The 19945-nt window shown below is 51.2% G+C and overlaps 1 long non-coding RNA gene across 1 annotated transcript; it reads left to right on the top strand.

Annotated features, from left to right (window-relative positions):
• Positions 1-11946: 11946 nt before the first annotated feature.
• On the top strand, positions 11947-16471 carry LOC134756599 (uncharacterized). The gene is made up of 4 exons (XR_010129456.1): positions 11947-12344; positions 14066-14122; positions 14203-14309; positions 14824-16471. It is a non-coding gene; the product is annotated as an uncharacterized lncRNA (long non-coding RNA).
• The last annotated feature ends 3474 nt before the right edge of the window (positions 16472-19945 follow it).

Here is a 19945-nt window from a genome sequence, read left to right as displayed (position 1 = left end):
CGTGGATACAGTTGACACGCGGAATCTTGTGTCTTAGCCTGTCTTGAGGCTGGTTACAGTGGTTCACGCCTATAATCCCAACATTTTGAGAGGCCAAGGAGGGAGGATCGCTTGAGGCTAGCAGTTCAAGACCAGCCTGGCCAGCATAGCAAGATTCCATGTTTATTAAAAATTTTGAACGGCACGTTGCTTTGTGTCTCAGGATTGCTCTGTGCTGTGTTCAGACAACAGGAGGATGAAAACAAACTCTCCAATCTCGGGACTGGGAGGAAACAGGGTGCCTATTACCCTGAGGTGGGATGAATTGATCTTTCATTTAATCCTCCTGCAATGCTCGTGGGTTCGTTCCTTCCTTCCTTCAACAAGCGTTTCTTGTGGCACCTACTAGGTACTGGCCAGGTGCTGTCCTGGGCTCTGCAGATCCAAAAGTGAAAGAAACGGACAAAATCCCTGCCCTCCTGGAGCTCCCCTGAAATAAGCGGATCCGTTAAATGAAGGGAAGAGATGAAGCCAGAGGCGTCGGGGCTGGGAAGGGAAGAACCGGGCAGGGCCTCGGGGGCATCTGGGGGGCGGCAGGGCCTCTCCAGCCGCGGGGGCCTCTCCAGCTCTGGGGCTCCTCTGAGCGGGGCCTGCGCGGTGAGGAGCGGCCCCTACTGCGGGCAGGAAGCAGCGCGGGAGGGGGAACCGCAGGGCAGACCCGGGACCAGCATCGCCTCCGGGGACGGGCCCGGTGTGCCCGGGAGGGGTCAGGGCCGTAGAGGCGGCGGCAGCGCGTGGAACAGGCCCTGACTCAGGGTCCTGGGCAGGAGCGTGGACTTTGTGCATTCGGAAGCCGCCGGTCGAGGCTCGGTGGCTGCTGCGGGGGCAGCGGGTGGGGAGGGCAGGACGCATCTCTGTCTACACCTGCTTCACCCGCTTAACGACACGAATTAGCGTCCTCCGCGCAGGGACCCGGAGCTGGCTGGAGGCGTCCGCAGAAGACCCGCGCCGGGTCCGAGGGCCGCGCGGGGGCCGCAGACTTGCAGGGAGCGCAGCCCCAGGTGGGCAGGGCCGAGGCGGGGACCTGAAGCCGGGGAGGGAGGCCCAGGGCGGGCTCCGTGCGTCCGGCAGCGGGTGGGTGTCTGCGCCGCTGGGGGTTCCAGAGAATTCTCAGCCGTCCCCGTCTCTCCCCCTGGGACAGCGTCTCTATTCCAATCTGACACGGACGCCAGGAGCTCGCGCTATGTGTCATTTTAAAAAGAAAACACAATTTACTTGTGAAAGTCGAGACGAGAAAGCTCGCGGGTGCCTGTTAGGATTTGTGGGGTGAGACGGGAGAATTCACACCAGTCCCAGCTACCCTCCAGGGAAAATAGAGTCCACGAAGGTGTCAAGTCTCCGTTTATCGATAACCGCGTGTGCGGGGAGGGGCTGTGCTCAGTGTCCCGCGTGAGGCTCCCGGGAGAGCTCCCTCCCCTTCCGCGTCTGGCTCTGGGAGGGCCCGTGGCCCGTGGCGGCCAATCAGGATCCCCATTGCCTTCGCCAAAGTGCTGTGTCCGGTGCAGGCCTGTGACCCATGTGGACTCCAACAGGGTCCCTGTTTATCGCGCTGTCGTGGTTGTGGGGTTTGAGGAAGAAGGCCCAGCGCTTTCGCCATTTGGTCTCCCATCCAAGTTCTAACCGGGCCCGACCCTGCTTAGCTTCCGAGATCAGATGAGCTCGTAGGCGTTCGGGGGGTATGGCCGTAGACTTTGGCCACTTGGTACCACGGTGGGCTGAGGGGCTGCGGGTGGGAAGGCGATTTGAGGAGCACATTTGCAGGCAGCAGACTGTGGCTTCTAGAACTGACTGTGCCCGAGGATAAGGCCTGAGCTTCAACAACCCTGCAAGTGGGTTGAGCAACCCGTTTCATGGTTGAGGAGACAGAGCGCTGGCTCAGCCTGGACCCGCAGCTGAGGTGGGTCCTGCAGAAGCCGCGGGGGGCCCGGACTGTGCATGGGAAAAGGGCCACACCAGGGGCTGCAGGACCCCTTCCTGATTCCCCCAGGACGGGGCGCCTGTCATTTGTCTACACCCCATTTTCCCTGGGACTTCTCCTCCGGCTTCCCCCGCATGAAGGAGTTTGCTGCGAAGCACGGAATTCCAGCAAGGCTGGGAAATCCACGCAGGCCCAGCGCCCAGTGCCCCAGGGCCCCAGTGCTACGGGTCCCACAGGATCCGCTATTTGGGGTGAAGGCCCTGGGTGTCCCCGGGGGGCAGAGCTGGGCTCTCTCCTGCTTGGAGAAGGGTGTGCTTTTGTTTCAGAGCCGTGGGAGCAGACAACATTTCTGAAGGTTGCAATTTTTGTTTTTTAGCAAAAATTCCTTTATAAAATGTATGAGCCCGAGCAACACATTCATTTTTGTGATATGGAGTGAAATCAGGCATGAATTTTTCACGTTTCTTTTCTCATTCGTTGGGCGTTAGGTGTATCACTCCTCGGCTTGTCAAAATGTTTTAATTTGTGGATTTGTTTTTAAAAAGTGTCTGATTGGCAGGGAAGTGGAGGAGGGTTTCCCTCCTGAGAACACCCACCACGGAGACAGGAGGCCCCAGTGCCAGCTCGGGACTTGGGGGTGGGAAGTATTTAACTGGGATGGGGAATCCCCTGCATGACAGGTTCCTGTTTCCTGGCTCACCTGGAGGCTCCTGGAGTTGGCCAGATGAGACCCCGACGTGGAAACAAATCTCTCGGGCACAGGCACACTTCAGGGTGAGTGCAGCCTTCACAGGGGATGGGGCCTCACTGGGCTCTGAACGCCAGGGCCACCTCCTCCTCCTCCTCCTTCTCCTTCCCAGGGACTCCAGGAATCCCCTCCCCATTCCCATCCCCCAACCTCTATCCTCCATCCCAGGCTTTAAAGAGATGCATTCACCTGTTGAAGACGGTGGCCCAGGCAGGAGAAGAGCAGGGGCAGCTGCTGCCTTGTTCCCCAGGAGCACAGGAGAGGAGGCTTCGAGACACACATGTGTCCTGTGGCTGCTCCACCCACGCCGGGGTCTGACCCCAGCGGATCAGCAGAGAGGGCGGCCCAGAGCAGGAGGCCCGGCCCAGGGCAGGTGGGGTCTGCAGGGCTCCCCTCCAGAGGCCGCACCTCAGACCTTGGCAGCAGCCCCCGGCTTTGTGGATTCTCCAGGAGATTTTCCCAAGCTCTAGCCCCAACCCTTTAATTCACACTGGGAAGAGCCTCAAAGAACCCGGCAGGGACGGAGCTCCCCCCACCCTCTGGGCAAAGATCAGCTTGGTTAAAAGGGCCTCCAGCTGAAACCCATCTCCTGGGGAAATGTATTAAAACAGAAACTCTGCTAGGAAGATTGTTTTGCTCAGACTTTCTTCTCCTCCTGGGTTTCTGCTTTTACAAAGCCTTGACTTGAACTAAATTTAATGGAGAAAGCTTCACTGGTTGCTGGGAGAGCAGAGTGGAGGTTTAAGTGAGAAAACTAATTTCAAAGAACTGCAGGGGAAGGAAAACTTTTCCTCTACTCTCTCACCTTCAGTGGGTGGGGGCCTAACTGATGAAAGTCATTAACAGGAAGAAAGTGGCTGGGCATGGTGTCTCACACCTGTAATCCCAGCACTTTGGGAGGCTGAGGCAGGAGGATCCCCTGAGGTCGGGAGTTTGAGACCAGCCTGACCAAAATGGAGAAACCCCATCTCTACTAAAAAAAATTACAAAATTAGCCGGGCATGGTGACACATGCCTGTAATCCCAGCTACTCTGGAGGCTGAGGCAGGAGAATTGCTTGAACCCAGGAGGTGGAGGTTGCGGTGAGCTGAGATTGCACTCCAGCCTGGGTGACAAGAGTGAAACTCTGTCTCAAGAAAAACAAACAAAAAACCAACAGGAAAAAAGCATGCATTTGGACATTTTAGACTTCTCATGCATGAGGGTGTCCCAGAAATAAGCAAATACCAGAGGAGCAGTGAGATTCTGGAGCTCACATCTCATCCTAACGGGGGTAGGGAGGGCACAGGCGCACTTACAGAAACGCAAAGGACTTTATTGAGAGATAAATGGGCCCTCAGGAGGGCAGATGGGAGACATGGTCCTTTGTGACAATGTCTGCCGGGATGTGGGGGGGCTTCTCCCCTCCAAGAAGAGAAGATTACAGTTGTTCCTGGGGAGACACTTAGGACAATGGAGTTGTTTGGGGGAGGCTCTGGTTTTAGCCAGATAAAGAATTTTAGGAACTCCAGTGCTTTCTGCTCAAAAGAATTCTGCTGCCAAAATGGCATACCTCAGGTTGGCACATCCTGATTCCCTCTAGAGCCTTGCGATGAACTGTAGACCTCTTCCTGTAAACACCACCCCCAGACACAAGTGAAAAGACAAGGTCAGATTGAGGAGCGATGTCTGCCCATGCTTAATAGTCAACAGTTTGGTATATGCAACATCTAAGTGGCTTCCATAAATGAATAACAAAGAGAAAGAAAGAGCGATAGAAAAATGAGCAGATATTATGAGCAGGTAATTCACAGAAAAGGAATATCAAAAAACAGTTAAGCAAAAGAAAAGATGTCCCCCCTCACTAATAATCAGCCAGACAGTGAATTCAGCAGGTGTGTGACATTTTTGCCTGCCAGCTCCACGCTAATGTACTAAGATGTGAAGACAGGAGCCTGGGGAGACCAGCTGCACCTCCCTTGATGCAGTAGCTCTGGGCCAGGCATGATTGCTCCTACCTGTAATCTAAGCACTTTAAGAGGCCAAGGCAGGAGGATCATTTGAAGCCAGGAGTTCAAGATCAGCCTGGGCAGCATAGTGACCCCCATCTCTATAAAAAAGAAAAAAGAAAAAAAAGCAGTGGCTCCAAAGCCTCCCATGGAAAACTTCTCATCATGTGGGCAAGGCAGAGGCTTCATTAGTAAAATGATTCAGCACCTACCATCTGATGTCCATTCTCCAATCCCTTAGCCAAGCGCAACTCAAATGCCATTGATCATGGCCTATTTCAGGGACACAAGTTTCCTTGCATTAATCACTCTTTCCAGGATGCCAGGCACAGTGACCCCCTTGGTACAGGGTTAGGGGACCCAGCTGTGTCTCCTCCTTGTCTGGGGGAAGTTTACATGCTCTATGGAGGGCGTGCTGCTGAGGGCAATACCAGAAGGGAAGTTTTCTATAGGGGACCTCAGCTCCTGTTTATAAAGAGGGAGTCCAGGATAGGGGAGATGGCCCCTGGGAGGGGAATGTCTCCACATACCTAATAATTTGAGATGATTATAACAATAATAAGTATATTTCATCCAGCGTTTGTGGTGGGATTGTCTGTGCTCTGAGCCTTGTCATGATCTCACCACATCCTCTTCTCTCTCTGGGATACCAACATCACCATAATCACCATTACCATCATCATCATCATCACCATCACCATCATCACCATCATAATCATCATTATAACCACCACCATCATCACCATCATCACCACCACCATCACCATTATCATCACAATCATAACAATCATCACCATCATCAACATCATTATCACCATAATCATTGCCATCACCATCATAATCATTATAACCATCACCATCACCACCACCATCGTTACTATCATAATCATAATAATCATCACCATCATCATTAGCGTCATCACCACCATCACCATCATCATCATCATTATGACAACCATCACCATCACCATCATAATCATTATCACCACCATGATCATCGCCATCGTCATTATCACCATCATCACCACCACCATCATCATCATAATCATAACAATCATCATCATCATCATTATCACCATCATCATCGCCATCACCATCATCATCATCACCATCATAATCATTATAACCACCATCATCATCATCACCACCATCATTATCATCATAATCACAATAATCATCACCATCATCATCATCATTATCACCACCATGATCATCACCATCATCATTATCACCATCATCACCACCATCATCATCATCATAATCATAACAATCATCACCATCAACATCATTATCACGATCACCATCACCATCATCACCACTACCACCATCATCATCATTGTAACAATCATCATCATTGTCAACAACATCATTACCATCATCATCACCATCATCACATCACCATCATTACCATCATCATCACCATCACCATTATCGTCACCATCATCACCGTCATCCTCATCACCATCATCACTATCATCATCACCATCATCAACATCATCATCATTCCTATTTCACAGCTGAGGAAGTGGAGGAGAGGAGGAGGAGAGGGCCCACCTCTGTCAGGAAATGACCAGGAAGTGGCTCCCATGGCCTCTTATCTTAGTGCATTGGTCAGAAATGGGTCACTTGGTCACATGAGGCCACAAGGAGGGCTGGGGAAGGTTGTCCTCACTCTGGGTAGCCATGGGTCCAGATCCCACTCGGGGCTCTAATCCACAGGTGAGGCAGATGTGGAGGGAGGGCTTGAGAGTCTTCAGTTCTGAGAAGCTCCTGGTGATGCTCATGCTGCTGGTCCCAGAGTAGCAGAGCTTTAGGGGCTCAAATTCCCCATTTTCCTTCACTGTGAGAGGTACCTGCTTAGGGGCCATGGGACGGTCCCTTTTATTCCATAACTGATTGTTGCTCAGGGTCCTCTCTGCAGAGCCCCCGGTCGACTCCCAGGGACAGACCTGTAAGGTTTCTAAGCTAATTGTGGCAGCATTTCCTGCAGTGGATTCACCCCCAGAATGTGGCACCGGGCTGCCTGTGCCTCTCTTTCTTTTCCTGTTGCTGATGTGGTGCCTGGGATAAGAGTGCAGAGCTGGCTTGGAAGACGGGAATTTCTCCTGTCGATATCGATCACGTCTAGTGTATTGCTGAACCTGCCTCATCACAATGTCAAATGTGTTCGGAGATGGGAGCTTGAACTGCCATTATCCTTACCCATATCTCTCTCTGCCTTGAACTTCTGTAAGCAATGAATTTGAGTCCCAGGACAGGGATGAGAAGACGCTGAGTTCCAAAATGAGGGGATAGGCTTTGTGGCATCCTGAGCAGAGGAGTTTATGTGTTTAGTGCACAGGCACCACGGGGGGGATCACCCCACAATGAACCCGGCCACAGGGCCATGGATGGGATACATCTCTCAGCGGGGACCCAGGGACAGGGTCTCCATCACCTCCATCCCAGCGACCCTCTACTGACACCTGCAGTCAAATGTCTGCTCCTCCCTGTGAAGGGCGAGGGGGCCATGGAATCCCTGACTGCACAAAAGGCTGAGCACTGCACACACCTGGAGATCTCAGGCCCCTGCCCTCTGGCTGAGCCAGGGGGAAAGGGGATTTTTCCTGGAATTCAACTCTCTGCACCGTGGCCACCCCTTGAAGGACTCACAGACTCCCCTGATTCAGCCTCATGGCATCTCAGGGAGGTTGGGCAGCTTCCCTCTGCAGCTGGAGGCGGAGTGCCTCTCCCACCTCCAATCCTGCCCTTCAGCAAACTGACTGACAGGCAAAGGAATCAACCCAGAGCCTCCAGAAGCTTCCAAGTCCCAGCCAGGGGAGCCACACCTGCCCAGATGCTGCAGAAGAGCAGCACTCAGTCATGGCCTGCGCTATTTCCCACAAGAGGAAACTGGGTTTGGGAGAAGGAAGGGGCTACGCAGACTTAAACAGACACGGCTTTAAGCAAAGATAAACTCACAGAGCAGAGAAGGTGTTCTCTACACTCTGCTTTGTCCAGATTTTAGAATCCTGAATGTGTGACCTGAGACCCTATTAATTAGACGGTTTTAATGTGATGACTAAAATTGGTCAAAAATTTAGATTAGCCAATTCACAAAAGAGGATTCTCACATGTCCCATAAGCACAGGGACAGTTGTGCAGCATCGCCAGACATCAGGGAAGTAAAAATTAAACCATAGTGAGACTCCAGTACATGCCCACAAGAATGGCTGGAATTGGAACAGCTGACCTCCTGCTGAAGACCAAGGGGAGCCTTTGCAACTCCTGTGTGTAGCTGGGAGGAGTGTGCAATGGTGCACCCCCCTAGGACACCCTTTTGGATGGCTTCTGGGGAGGAGTGTGCAATGGTGCATCTCTAAGACACTCTCTTGGATGGGTTTTGTGGAGGAGTGTGCAATGGTGTACCCCTAAGACACCCTCTTGGATGGGTTTTGTGGAGGAGGGTGTAATGGTGCACCCCTAAGGCACCCTCTTGGATGGGTTTTGTGGAGGAGGGTATAATGGTGCACCCCTAAGGCACCCTCTTTGATGGCTTCTAAGAAGGTTACCCATAGAGCAACCCCATGACCCAGAAAATCCATTCCTGGGAACATAAGAAAAATACATAAATATGTCCACAAAAAACAACTGCACAAGAATGACACAATAGCTTTGTTCAAAATAGTGAAACCCAGAAACAACCCAGGCAAATGCAGAAACAAATAGCAGAATCTTCATACAATGCAACGTTACTCTACGATCACTCCTGAGAAAGACAGCTTTAGGGAGAAATCTCAAGAAATTATGTTGAGAAAAAAATGGGAGTCATGAAACACTACATGTCACAGAATTCCATTTATATCCAGTTCCTGTCACTTAGGTTTCCAAACAGGCAAGATTGTGTGGAAACCGAGCACAGGTGCAGTGACCTCTGGGTGTGGACTGGAAAGGGCGTGAGGGGCTTCCTGGGGTGGTGGTGTCTGCGCCTCACCTTGGGGGCGGTCACAAGGCCTGTACATATGTGAAGTCCCGTCCATCTGTACTCATAAGATCTGTTATTTTACTGAGTGTAAGTGATGCCTCAAATAACTACTAAAAACAGGTGATGGTAAATCCTGCCTGATCCTTCAAACCCCATCTCCTCCTGCCCCGCCCTCAACCCTTTCTTTAATCTCCCAGCCACACGCCATCCCCTAGAGCAAAGATGTTGTTTTTGCTGTTTTTTCCCCATACGTGGATTCAAGATCATTGCAAATATCAACCGTACATTTGAAGATTAAAGTGAAAGTCATTCTTGACTCCACCCCATCCTTTCCCTTCTGCTCACCACGTTCCTGTTCATTTCCAGAGAAACACTGTGGCCTGGTGGGGGTGGGGGTGTCTCTTCTTCCAGAGGGTCTCTAAGCTTTTACATCCATACATCCATATGGATGGAAATAAGTGCCCCTTTCACCATGGATTTTATACACACACACACACACACACATCACACTGGGGCCATGTCTTCTTCATTGCTTGTTTTGTAGAATAGCAAGCCTTAGAAATCTTTCCACATGCATATATATAGTTCTACCATTTTGCATCAGCTGCTACACAATATTCCATAACATGGACATACCGTAGGCTGTATTTAACCAAATCACCCTTGGAAGACACTAAAGTTTTATTTTTCTGCACGTCTCCAGGATGACTGTCGACATGGCAGCACACATTCTAGCACCCGCCTCCTTTGCCCATGCTCAGGTAGATGCTGAGAAGTGAAATTGGGAACCATGGCATGTGTGCACTTTTCGTGTCAATAGATATGTCAGATGGTTCTCCAGAAAAGACCATTCGAACTTACATTCACACAAACAGCATACATGAATCCTCTTTCCACACATCTTGGCTAATACTTTTTTTTTTTTTTTTTTTGAGACAGAGTCTGGCTCTGTTGCCCAGGCTTGAGTGCAGCGGCGTGATCTCAGCTCACTGCAACCTCCGCCTCCCAAGTTCAAGAGATTCTCCTGCCTCAGCCTCCCAAGTAGCTGGGACTACAGGCCTGCACCACCTCACTTGGCTAACTTTTTATATTTTTAGTAGAGACGGGGTTTCACCATGTTGGCCAGGCTGGTCTCGAACTCCTGACCTCAAGATCCACCTGCCTTGGCCTCCCAAAGTACTGAGATTACAGGCGTGAGCCACTGCACCTGGCCACTTGGCTAATACTTGACATGATCATTTCCTCATTTCTGCCCATCAGATATGTGAAACGTTGTATCTTGTTTTAACTTGTTTGCCCTCATTCCTACTGAGTTGAGCATTTTTCTATGTTGCCCTTTGTCATTTCTCTCCCATAAATTGTTTGTTTATATCCTTTGCCTGAATTTTTGGTGGGTTGTTTATCTTTTCCATATTACTCTAGGGAGGCAGTTACAGATTCTGTGTGTGAATCTTTTGTTCTATGTCGTGTAATGTTTTCTGTGAGTCTGTGGCTAATCTCTTCACTGTACTGATATGGAAATTTTAAATGTCGATGTAGACAAAAGTATGTATTTTTCATTTTAGCCCTGTGTATTTTTGTCTTGTTTAAGGTCTTTTGATACCCAAGTTACATTTTCTTTCTTTCTTTCTTTCTTTCTTTTTTTTTTTTGAGACGGAGTTTCACTCTTGTTGCCTAGGCTGGAGTGCAGTGGTGTGATCTTGGCTCACTGCAACCTCTGCCTCCTGGGTTCCAGCAATTCTCCTGTCTCAGCCTCCCAAGTAGCTTGGATTACAGGCGTGTGCCACCATACTCAGCTAATTTTTGTATTTTTAGTAGAGACGAGGTTTCATCATGTTGGCCAGGCCGGTCTCGAACTCCTGACCTCAAGCTATCCACCTGCCTTGGCCTCCCAAAGTGCTGGGATTACAGGCATGAGCCACCGAGTCCGGCCCGTTTTCTTATATTTGTGTGCATTGTCTGTATAGTTCTGCTTGATGTTTAGGTCATAAGTCTGTCTTTGTTTTGGGGAAGAGCGTGAGGTTGAGGCTTGATTTTATTTTTCTCCCACAGAACAGGCAAGCATCTCAACACCATTCATTGCCACCCATTAGGGTGTGAACAGCTCCCTTATTGCATCTTAAGTTCATGGCACACGGCTCTGTCTCTGAACCTTCCATTATATCCTATTGATCTCTTCCTCTACTTCCGTCGGTGCCACGGTGTTTCATTCACAACATCTTTATTATCTATTGAAAACGGGGAATCACTGCTCTCCACTCTTCTTTCTCTTCCTCTCTCTCTTCCTCTCTTTTTGCACTGTTTTAGCACTTACTCTTCATGGTGTATTTAGAATCCATTTGCAAATGTCCCTGACAACGTGTGTGGAGATATGGATTGACGCTGCGTGGAACGTGTGGATTTGAAAGGGAAGAACGGACGGTTGTGCAGTCTCAGGCTCCCTGCTCAGGAGTGGAGCAACTTCCTCCTCCCTCTCTTGAGAGCACGGTAACGTCTTGCAGGAGAGTTTTACAATCATCTTTACAAAGATCTCACTCATTAGTTAGGGTTACTAGCACATGTTTCAAAGCTTTTGCTGCTATTGTAAATGCAAACTTACGTATTCTATTGAGTCTTCTAATCAGACAGTGCTGATCAGTAAGAAGTGTTCTGTATTTGCAATTTTTCTTTTAGTCCCTATGATTTATGGTGTTGGTTAATTAGGTTTTCTATGTGGGCCATGATATATCTGCAAATATTGTTAATGGTGTCTCTTCCTTTTCGATATCTATGCTTAGTTTTTCCTTGTCCTATGCATTATCAAGGACCTATATTAAATACTGTTTGTGATAGTGATATCAGGTATCTTTACTATGTTCTTGACTTCAAAGGAACAGCTTCTGATATGTTTTTTCTTTTTTAAGACAGGGTCTCGTTCTGTCACCCAGGCTGCAGTGCAGTGGCATCATCATGGCTCACTGCAGCCTCAACCTCCCAGGCTCAATCAATCCTCTCACCTCAGCCTCCTGAGTAGCTAGGAATACAGGCACCCACTACCACACCTGGCTAATTATTTTTGTACTTTTTTTTGGTAGAGATGAGGTTTTTCCAGTTTGGCCAGGCTGGTCTCGAACTCTTGGGCTCAAGCGATCCACCCATCTTGGCCTCCCAAAGTGCCGGGATTTCAAAATGACACATGACAATAACCATTTTCTCTGTTTTCTGAATGTTGCATGTTTACAGTACCCTGGATTGTATTCCTGTTTAGTGCCAAAAAATGGTTTCAAAATTATAATCCAATTCCTTGCAGGCCAAAAGGATGCTGGAATAAAACAAACCAGAGCTTCTTCCCCAAATCCCAGTGAGGTTCCTGCCTCTGGGCAGGAAGGAGTGGCCTTTGCTCCTAGAGAAAGGAACTAAAGAGGATTCTGGAGGACTCTGGGCTCCCACAGCCTCTGGGACTCTCAGGCCTCCTCTAGGGGGAAACATGGCCAGAGCCTGGGGAAGACAAATTGAGTGCTGCACACGCTGACCGGCTGTGGCCCCTCACCTCACAGCCTAGGAGCTACTTGCTGTAAGGCCACTGTGCAGATGAGAGACATCGGTCTCCACAGTGTTCAACCATTCAGCCAAGATCACGGCCAGTGAGCTGTGGAGAAGGAACCCACATCTGCCTGGATCACGATTCTTTCCACCACTGGGTAGAAGGTAAGTGAGGAATCTGAGTGTCTGGCAGCATTTCTGGAAAATAACTGAGTATTATCATTAGAAGACATTATCATTAGAACCCAAGGGAATTCTTGGTGAAGGCCCATGCTTGTCACACCCAATCCTACATGGGACTGGCCAAGGCCACTGCTCAGCCAAGGGGAAGCTATGTGTTCGAGAGACAAGGGGTTCAGTGAATCCTGTGCTGTTCCCATGCGGGGAACCCTACACAAACCCAGGCACCAGGGCGCCCACCAAAATAATGCCGAGGAGGAGGACAGAGAGGAGAGGGCAGGTGCAGTCACAAGGCTCCCGCTTTGGTGTAGCAGCAAGGGACACATTTCTCCCTAGTGTCTTAGAGGAGCATGAATTAAGAACGTATGATTTGAAAAAAAGTAAAAGTTGGGTGGGCACGATGTCTAATGTCTGTCATCCCAGCACTTTGGGAGGCAGAGGCAGGTGGATCACCTGAGGTCAGGAGTTCAAGACCAGCCTGGCCAACATGGTGAAACTCTGCCTCTACTAAAAATACAAAAATTAGCCAGGCATGGTGGCACACGCCTGTAGTCCCAGTTAGTTGGGAGGCTGAGGCAGGAGAATCGCTTGAACCCAGGAGGTGGAGGTTGCAGTGAGCTGAGATTGTGCCACTGCACTCCAGCCTGGGTGACAGAGCAAGACTCCGTCTCAAAAAAAAAAAGAAAAAAAAAAAAGAAAAAAGTAATAAAAGTAAGACATTTAAAAAGGGATTTCCAGGTTTCAGTTCACTGTCTCATTGCAGTTGAGCTGCTGGCCTCAAGAAAATTCCATGGTCTCTGGAGGACCTGGCTATGCAGAGTGGTCGGTGGACATCCCGGTCATTTAATACCAACCACTTGGCCCAGGGGGAAGCAGTCACTTGTGGCCCTCTGGGGGGTCTTATCCCATGGGAGCAAGTGAAGAACATTGCCAACCTCTCCGTCACAAGTGAGTGGCCCATTGTGTGTAGATCACCAATAAGAACCCCCATGTGGTCCCCACAGGCCTGTGAATAGACAGAGGTAGCAGGATCAGGTCCCGTTTTCTGGCAAGGGTCTTAGGATGAAACTATAGGTGTAGAAAGATGCTCCCAGTCTGAGCCAGATGCATGCCTTGGAAGGCCCAGCAGGGAAGCTGTGGTCATGGTCCCGCCTCTCCACATGCTGTCAGCAGTGATGCTTGTCAGATATGTTTGGTTCTCATCCTTCTGGGCACAAGGAAAAGACTGCACATCCTGGCTCCTTGTGGTTGGGTGGGGCCAGTGACAGGCTCTGACCAATGAGTGTTGAGTGGAAATGACACCACAATATCCATGTCAAAGCGACGAATTGTCCATGTGAGACTCCCTGGGACACCTCTTCCTTCAGGCACAGCAGCCAGCAGTGTTCACATGTCCTCCTGCCACGGGCGGAGCCTCCCTGCTGACATGTGGTGGCCGTGCAACATGCATGAGGAAGAAGCTTTCACACCGCTGAAGGCGGGTTTTTTTTTGGTCACTGAAGCAGAGCTTAGCCTATGCTGACTATTGCACCTCTAATTCTTCTCCTCTTTGGGGGACCCAAAACTCTAGCATTTCCTTGCACATAGTGGGAGTGCAATTAATGGATGGATGGGTGGATCATAGAATGGTACAAAGCCCTCCAGAATCTCAGCAGTGGCCCAGAGACCTGGGCACTCACAAAGTACGGAATTTCTTCTTTCCCCAGATCATGCTGCCTGTGCGGTGTTATTCTCACAACGGAGGCCAGTCTTGGGAAGGGCGAGTAAGTTGTAACCCAAATAGTGGGATGTTGTACAGAAGGAAGATGTCTCCCACGATCAAAATTACCTTCTTTCCATCCAGCCAGGTTACCGGTTCCTCCAGGTGCAGAAACATGGGCCAGTGGCTGAGTCCCGGCTCCACGAGGAGATGTTGGGAGAAGTCAGCACACATTGAGGAGAAGCAAGGAGGTAGAGGCAACTTCTCAAACCGGTGTGTGTGTGTGTGCGTGCATGGGGGTGAGCATGGGGATGAGCGAACATGTGAGTGTGCATGTCTGTGAGAGTAAGAGTGTAAGTGTGCATGTGTGTTAGTGTGTGGGTGTGAGCATGTGTGAGAGTGAGTGTGCAGGGCAGTGAGTGTGTGGGTGTGCATGTGGGTGTGATTGTGAGTGTGCGTGCTGTGTTAGTGAATGTGAGTGTATATGTGTGAGGGTGCATGAATGTGAGTGTGAGTGTGTGTGGATGTATGTGAGTGTGCATGTGTGTGAGAGTATGCATGGCTGTGAGAGTGAGTGCATGTATGTGAGTGTGTGTGAGGATGTTTGAGTATGCATGTGTGCACAAGTGTGAGTGGGCATGAGTGTGTGTGTGTGTGTAAGTTAGTGAGTGTGTGCATATGTGCATGAATGTGAGCTGCATTTCTGCCACTTCAAGCTGAAGCTGAGCCCTGACTGACACAGTTTTCTTGTTTCTCTGAGAGCAGCACCACTCCTGATGGTCCCCTCCAAAGCCCCAGGAAACTCTTGTTGGCAATCTTAGATTAAATTCAGTGAGTTTCTGGATCACGACAGGAAGCTGCGTCCAGCACGAAGGTGTCCTGTGAACAGGCTCAATCACAAGCTCTGCAGAGACGGGAGGTGACAGAGGCCCCAGAAAGCCAGTTCCCGACAACGCCAATACTGCACGTTTATCAGCTGCGGCAAGAGCCGGCTGGAGGCAGTGGCAGCACCTCAATGCCCTTGCCTCGTCTTCAAGATTCTTCTGTTTGATGTTGCGTCCTCACTGTTCCTCTGCTGAGGAGCTGTAGTGTGGCTCACAACTACGCGATGACTCTCCAGATTCAAAGACCACATCTCACCCTCTCTAAAGCCCCCAGGTGCCCAGCGCAGTGCCGTGTGCAGAAGGGTTGATGAGCATTTGCTGAGCCGGGTGATAATCCCATGGACATTGTTTCCTCTGCCGTCAGTCTCCACACCATTAACAACATTTGCAGATATATGATGGCCCACATAGAAAACCTAACTAACCAACATCATAAATCATAGGGACTAAAAGAAAACTTGCAGATACAAAACACTTCTTACAGCATAAAAATGCTCTCTCCCAGGCGTCTGCTCAGCAGCTGGCTATCGGCAGGACATTGCGCACCAGGTATCTTCAAGCTGCTTCTGGCTGGATTTAGGGCATGATGGAAACATCAAGACAACTGTAGTTCTGCCACGGGGCCCCACATCTGCTCATCCTGGGACACCCAGGAAGTGGCAGCAGGTTTCAGCACCCTGGAGAGGGCCAGGCCCCAGTGGCTGGTCAAGTTCCTCAGTGTTAAGGGAGCAGCTCAGGAAGGCCCCGCCCAGGATGATGAGGGGACCAGGAATGAAGTCAGCAGGTGAGCGGGAGGAACTTGACTCAGAGCAGTGGGAGGGCAGGAAGCGTGCTGGGGAGGAGCCCTTGAGGGGCCACCACCTGGGGAAGCCCCTGCTGTCCCAGGGACAAGGGAAGGCTCCTCCTTGATTCCCCAGAAGGACAGCGTGGCTGCGGTCAAATCCATCCACGGGGCAGATTTTCCCCACGGCCCTGTCCCCTGACCCTAGTGGCCCTCCCACAGACATGCCCTGCAGGGCCCAGGACACTGGCCCTCGATGGGCCCTGAGCCAGTGCCACCTGTGTGTGCACTGATGAAGGTCAGGCACTTTATTGGAGGAAGGAGGAGCAGAAAGAGGAGAAGGAAACGTTAACTCCTAAATCACAAGGCAGAAAGGATTCCTGAATCAAATCAGCCAAATCTGCCTCCTAGGTGGTTCCAGACCCGCCCCCTCCCCTCCCTGTTTCTTAGGGCGCGACAGTAACATTAACCCGGTTCCACTGCACATCCTCCTGGCCCTGGCCCTGCGCCCTTGGCCCCTGCACATCTCATGGCTGGCACCTCCGTGCGTGCTCTCATTTCACGTTTCACCTTCAAATTGTCCTCTGTGAACACGTGTATGCATGCATGTTTATTGGTCTATTTGTTTACGTTTGTTTGATGATCCAGTTGCAGTCTCTTTTCATTAGAAAGCTAGGCTTGTTCCAAGCATAATATGTGCTTGTTTTGACTTCTTTTGAAAATGAAAGCACCTGAAATCTCCCACAGCTAATTAGCCTGCCAGGATTTGTTTAATGGCAGAGACAGAAAAATCCCCTCAATGCAGCCACGCAGCTCAGCAAGAGGGCGGAGGGAAAGATGCACCCCAGCCTCTTGGCTCAGGTATTTAAGAGGAAAACACGTCCTTCCGGGATAGGCAGAGGGCGGTGGCCTGCAGGCCGGCGTGGGTTGGCAGGAATGCCTGGGTTGACAGCTTTTCCTTCTGCCTTTCTGCTTCGCGTCTGTCTCCCCAGAGACAGCAGATACGCCCAGCACCACGGTGGGCACGGAGACTCGGCCCCAGCCCTGAGAAGCGGCCCCAGGTCCTGAGTTATTTAACAAGCAGAAGTGAGTAAATGATGTCCGAGGCTCCATCCCTCCCACCCCTGCTGATGGCTCATCAGTCACAGGCAGTTACAGGGAACAGGGGAAGCCACCATTAGGGAGGTCCGTTTACTGCAGGATAGATGATTCGAATTAATATTTCCACCTCCAATCCAAATCATGAAAACAAGACACTACATTTGATTACAGCCAATTAAAATAGCAGTCATCCTACCTTGGAGTGATCTCCTGCCTTATGTGGGCGAAGCCTCCAAGTCTTTTTATGTTATTTCCTCATTTGTGCCTAAAAAGTTCCTTCTAGGGAAGAAGGGCCCAGCATCATCCTGCCCACTGTGCAGATGGAGAACCCAAGGCTCAGAGGTGCTTTCACGCATCATGCTGCCCACTGTGCAGATGGAAAACCCAAGACTCAGAGGTGCTTTCGTGCACTTCCCAACCTCCCAGAAGCCTCGAGAGTAGGGGCCGGCTGTGCTTCTCCTCCCGTGCTCTGCTCCTGAGCCAGGAGTTTCCCCAGCTAGGCCCCTGCCCCAGGCCCAGGTTGGGCCATGATTTCCTCCTTTGCCTCGCTCTCATCCTCTGGCCTCCAAGAACAGGGTACCTCCCTTCTTCCAGGCAGCCGAGCCCAAGCCTCTCGCTCCTACGCAGCCTTTCAGGAAGTCCCTGTGCTTCTGCCTTTAGAATAACCTTAGCGGCAGACACATCCCAGTGCTGCTCTCCTGAGATTCACCCTGGGATCCTCTTCCGCACCCATGGCCTCTCCTTGTGGTCTCGCAGGACACACCCCAGGCTGCTGCCTGCACCCAGGCCCTGCACTCCCCACACAACTGCCTGGGGTCCCTCTCCAGCCTGTGTCAGAGGGTGTCACCCTCTGCTTGTACCCCGCAGGGGCTACACCTGCCCTTCAGAATCTGTGCCATCCCAATGGCAGCAGAGGAGGCCTTGGTCCTCCCCAAGGGCCTGTGCACTCCCCGGGGCCCCTGATCCCTGCAGGGGGTTGTGCCTGTGCCCTGTGACCAGTTCTGGTGCATGGGCTGTGAACTGTAGGGACAGGAGAGGGCCCAGGGAGCTCCCCATCCTCTCTCCCAGAGGCTGGTCTGGGTTCTGTCCCTGCACCACAACTTCCACACCCCTGCAGGCTTAAAACAGCCCCAGTTATGGTCTCACGATTCCTGTGGTGCGGCCTGGGCAGCCCTTTCCTCTCTCACACAAGAAACTCCAAGGAAGGAAGCAGAGAAGGAGCCCAGACCTCCTGTTCTGAGGTTGTCCCTAGACCCTCCTGTCCTGCAGGCCTCCTGTGGTCAGGCAAACAAAGGGCACCCTAACAATAGACTCAGCAGGGCAGTCCCAGCAGGGGCATACCAGGCTTGCTGGCTGTCCCCAGTCCAAGGCCCCCTCTGTCTTCTTGAGCCCACCAGGGGGTGGTCCAGCCCCAGGAGGCCCTTCCTCTCTTCAGGGCCACACTCACTGGGGACCCATCTGTGTTCATGGTGCTGCCTGTGCCTGCCCTGGTGTCTGATGGGGCTGAGACAAGCCCCACTATGAGCTGAGTCCCAGAGAAGGTGGCAGGGAGGGGGTGGGGAGTGGAGGAGCACTAAGAATTCCATGCAAATGATATGCAAATGAGCAGCACATGCTCGGGTTTGGATCCTGTTTTCTTCCTGGCCTCATTCCTGCTGGACTGTGAACCTGCCCTACTTTCTGTCTCCCAGTTATAGACTTTTTGGGAAAAAACATTTTTAGCTACCAGCACTCTCTCAAGTCCAACAGAGCCAGAGCGAGGCTGTGAGACCCCACCCACCACTTGGGGATGGAGCCTCCCTCCCCACCACCTGCAGGCTGTGCGCCCAGTCCGCCCCCGAGTTCTTCTCTCCTCCATGCTCTGCCTGAGTCCCCTCCTCCAGTAAGCCTTCTCTGACCAGTGCAGGCCACAGGGTCCTCGTGGAGTTGTGGGGGTACAGCAGACAGGACACTGGGCAGGTGACCACGAGCTAGTGAGAGTGGGAAGGACTCATAAAACTCATTTGAGAGGAGAATTTGAGCTGTGCAAATTTCTATCCATCTATCCATCCACTCATCCATCCATCCATCCATCCATCCATCCATCCACTCTTTCACCTATCCATTCATCTACCCACCCACCCATCCATCCATCCATCCATCCACTCTTTCACCTATCCATTCATCTACCCACCCACCCATCCATCCATCCATCCATCCACTCTTTCACCTATCCATTCATCTACCCACCCATCCATCCATCCATCCATCCACTCTTTCATCTATCCATTCATCCATACACCTATCCATTCATCTATTCATTCTTCATTCATTCACTCACCCATCCATCCATTCATTCATTTACCTATCTATTCATCCATTAATTCATCCTCCCACTTATCCATTTATCGATCAGTCATTCTGTTCATTCATCAATCCACTTCTCCATCCAAAAAATAGGGGACAACTGAGACTGAGACCAAGACCAAGTCCTGTCCCTCATTGGGCTTGTTTGTGCTGCAGACAAAGAGTAACCAAAATAATCCACGTTAAAGCATTGGGTGGTGATAAGGGAAGAAAAATCAAATAGGTGAAGGTCAGCGTGACATGGCAGGGGTGTGAGTGGGGCTCCTTCAGATGCGTGGTCAGCAGCAGAAGGTGTTCGAGCCACAGGGGCTGACTTCTGGGGACGGGGAGCAGGTGGAGAGGAGGAGGCCTGGGATGAGCCTGGCAGGAAGAGGAACGCCCATCGAGGAGACTCAGGGGCGGGTGCCTCATGGGGACCGTGGCCAGGCTGGGGTCGGGCGCAGTGCAGCAACACCAGACTGAGGAGGACAACGCCCACACTGGAGACTCGCAGTTCCATCCGGACTTCGTGGGGCTGAAGTGGGTCCTTCTTCCTGCTCCGTCTCGGGGATATGAGGGGCACCCCGGCAGCGGGAGAGCTCCGTATACTAACAGCAGCCCCTATTTAAGAATTCTTGTAGCCAGGCACCCTCATCACCTCCTGTTTCTGAAATAGGCCTATCTTGTCCTCATTGGTGTTAGTGACACAAACCCCACCGGAAGAACCTAAGCCCTGAGAGGGGACGAATGGGTGAATCTAGGGGAGGGGCAGAGTGACCTGATTTGAGGTCTGGGT

This window comes from Gorilla gorilla, chromosome 10, assembly GCF_029281585.2.
Source record: "Gorilla gorilla gorilla isolate KB3781 chromosome 10, NHGRI_mGorGor1-v2.1_pri, whole genome shotgun sequence".
NCBI classification, from domain to species: Eukaryota; Metazoa; Chordata; class Mammalia; order Primates; family Hominidae; genus Gorilla; species Gorilla gorilla.
The sequence above is the reverse complement of the archived record's forward strand: the minus strand, read 5'-3'. Positions and strand labels throughout refer to the sequence as shown.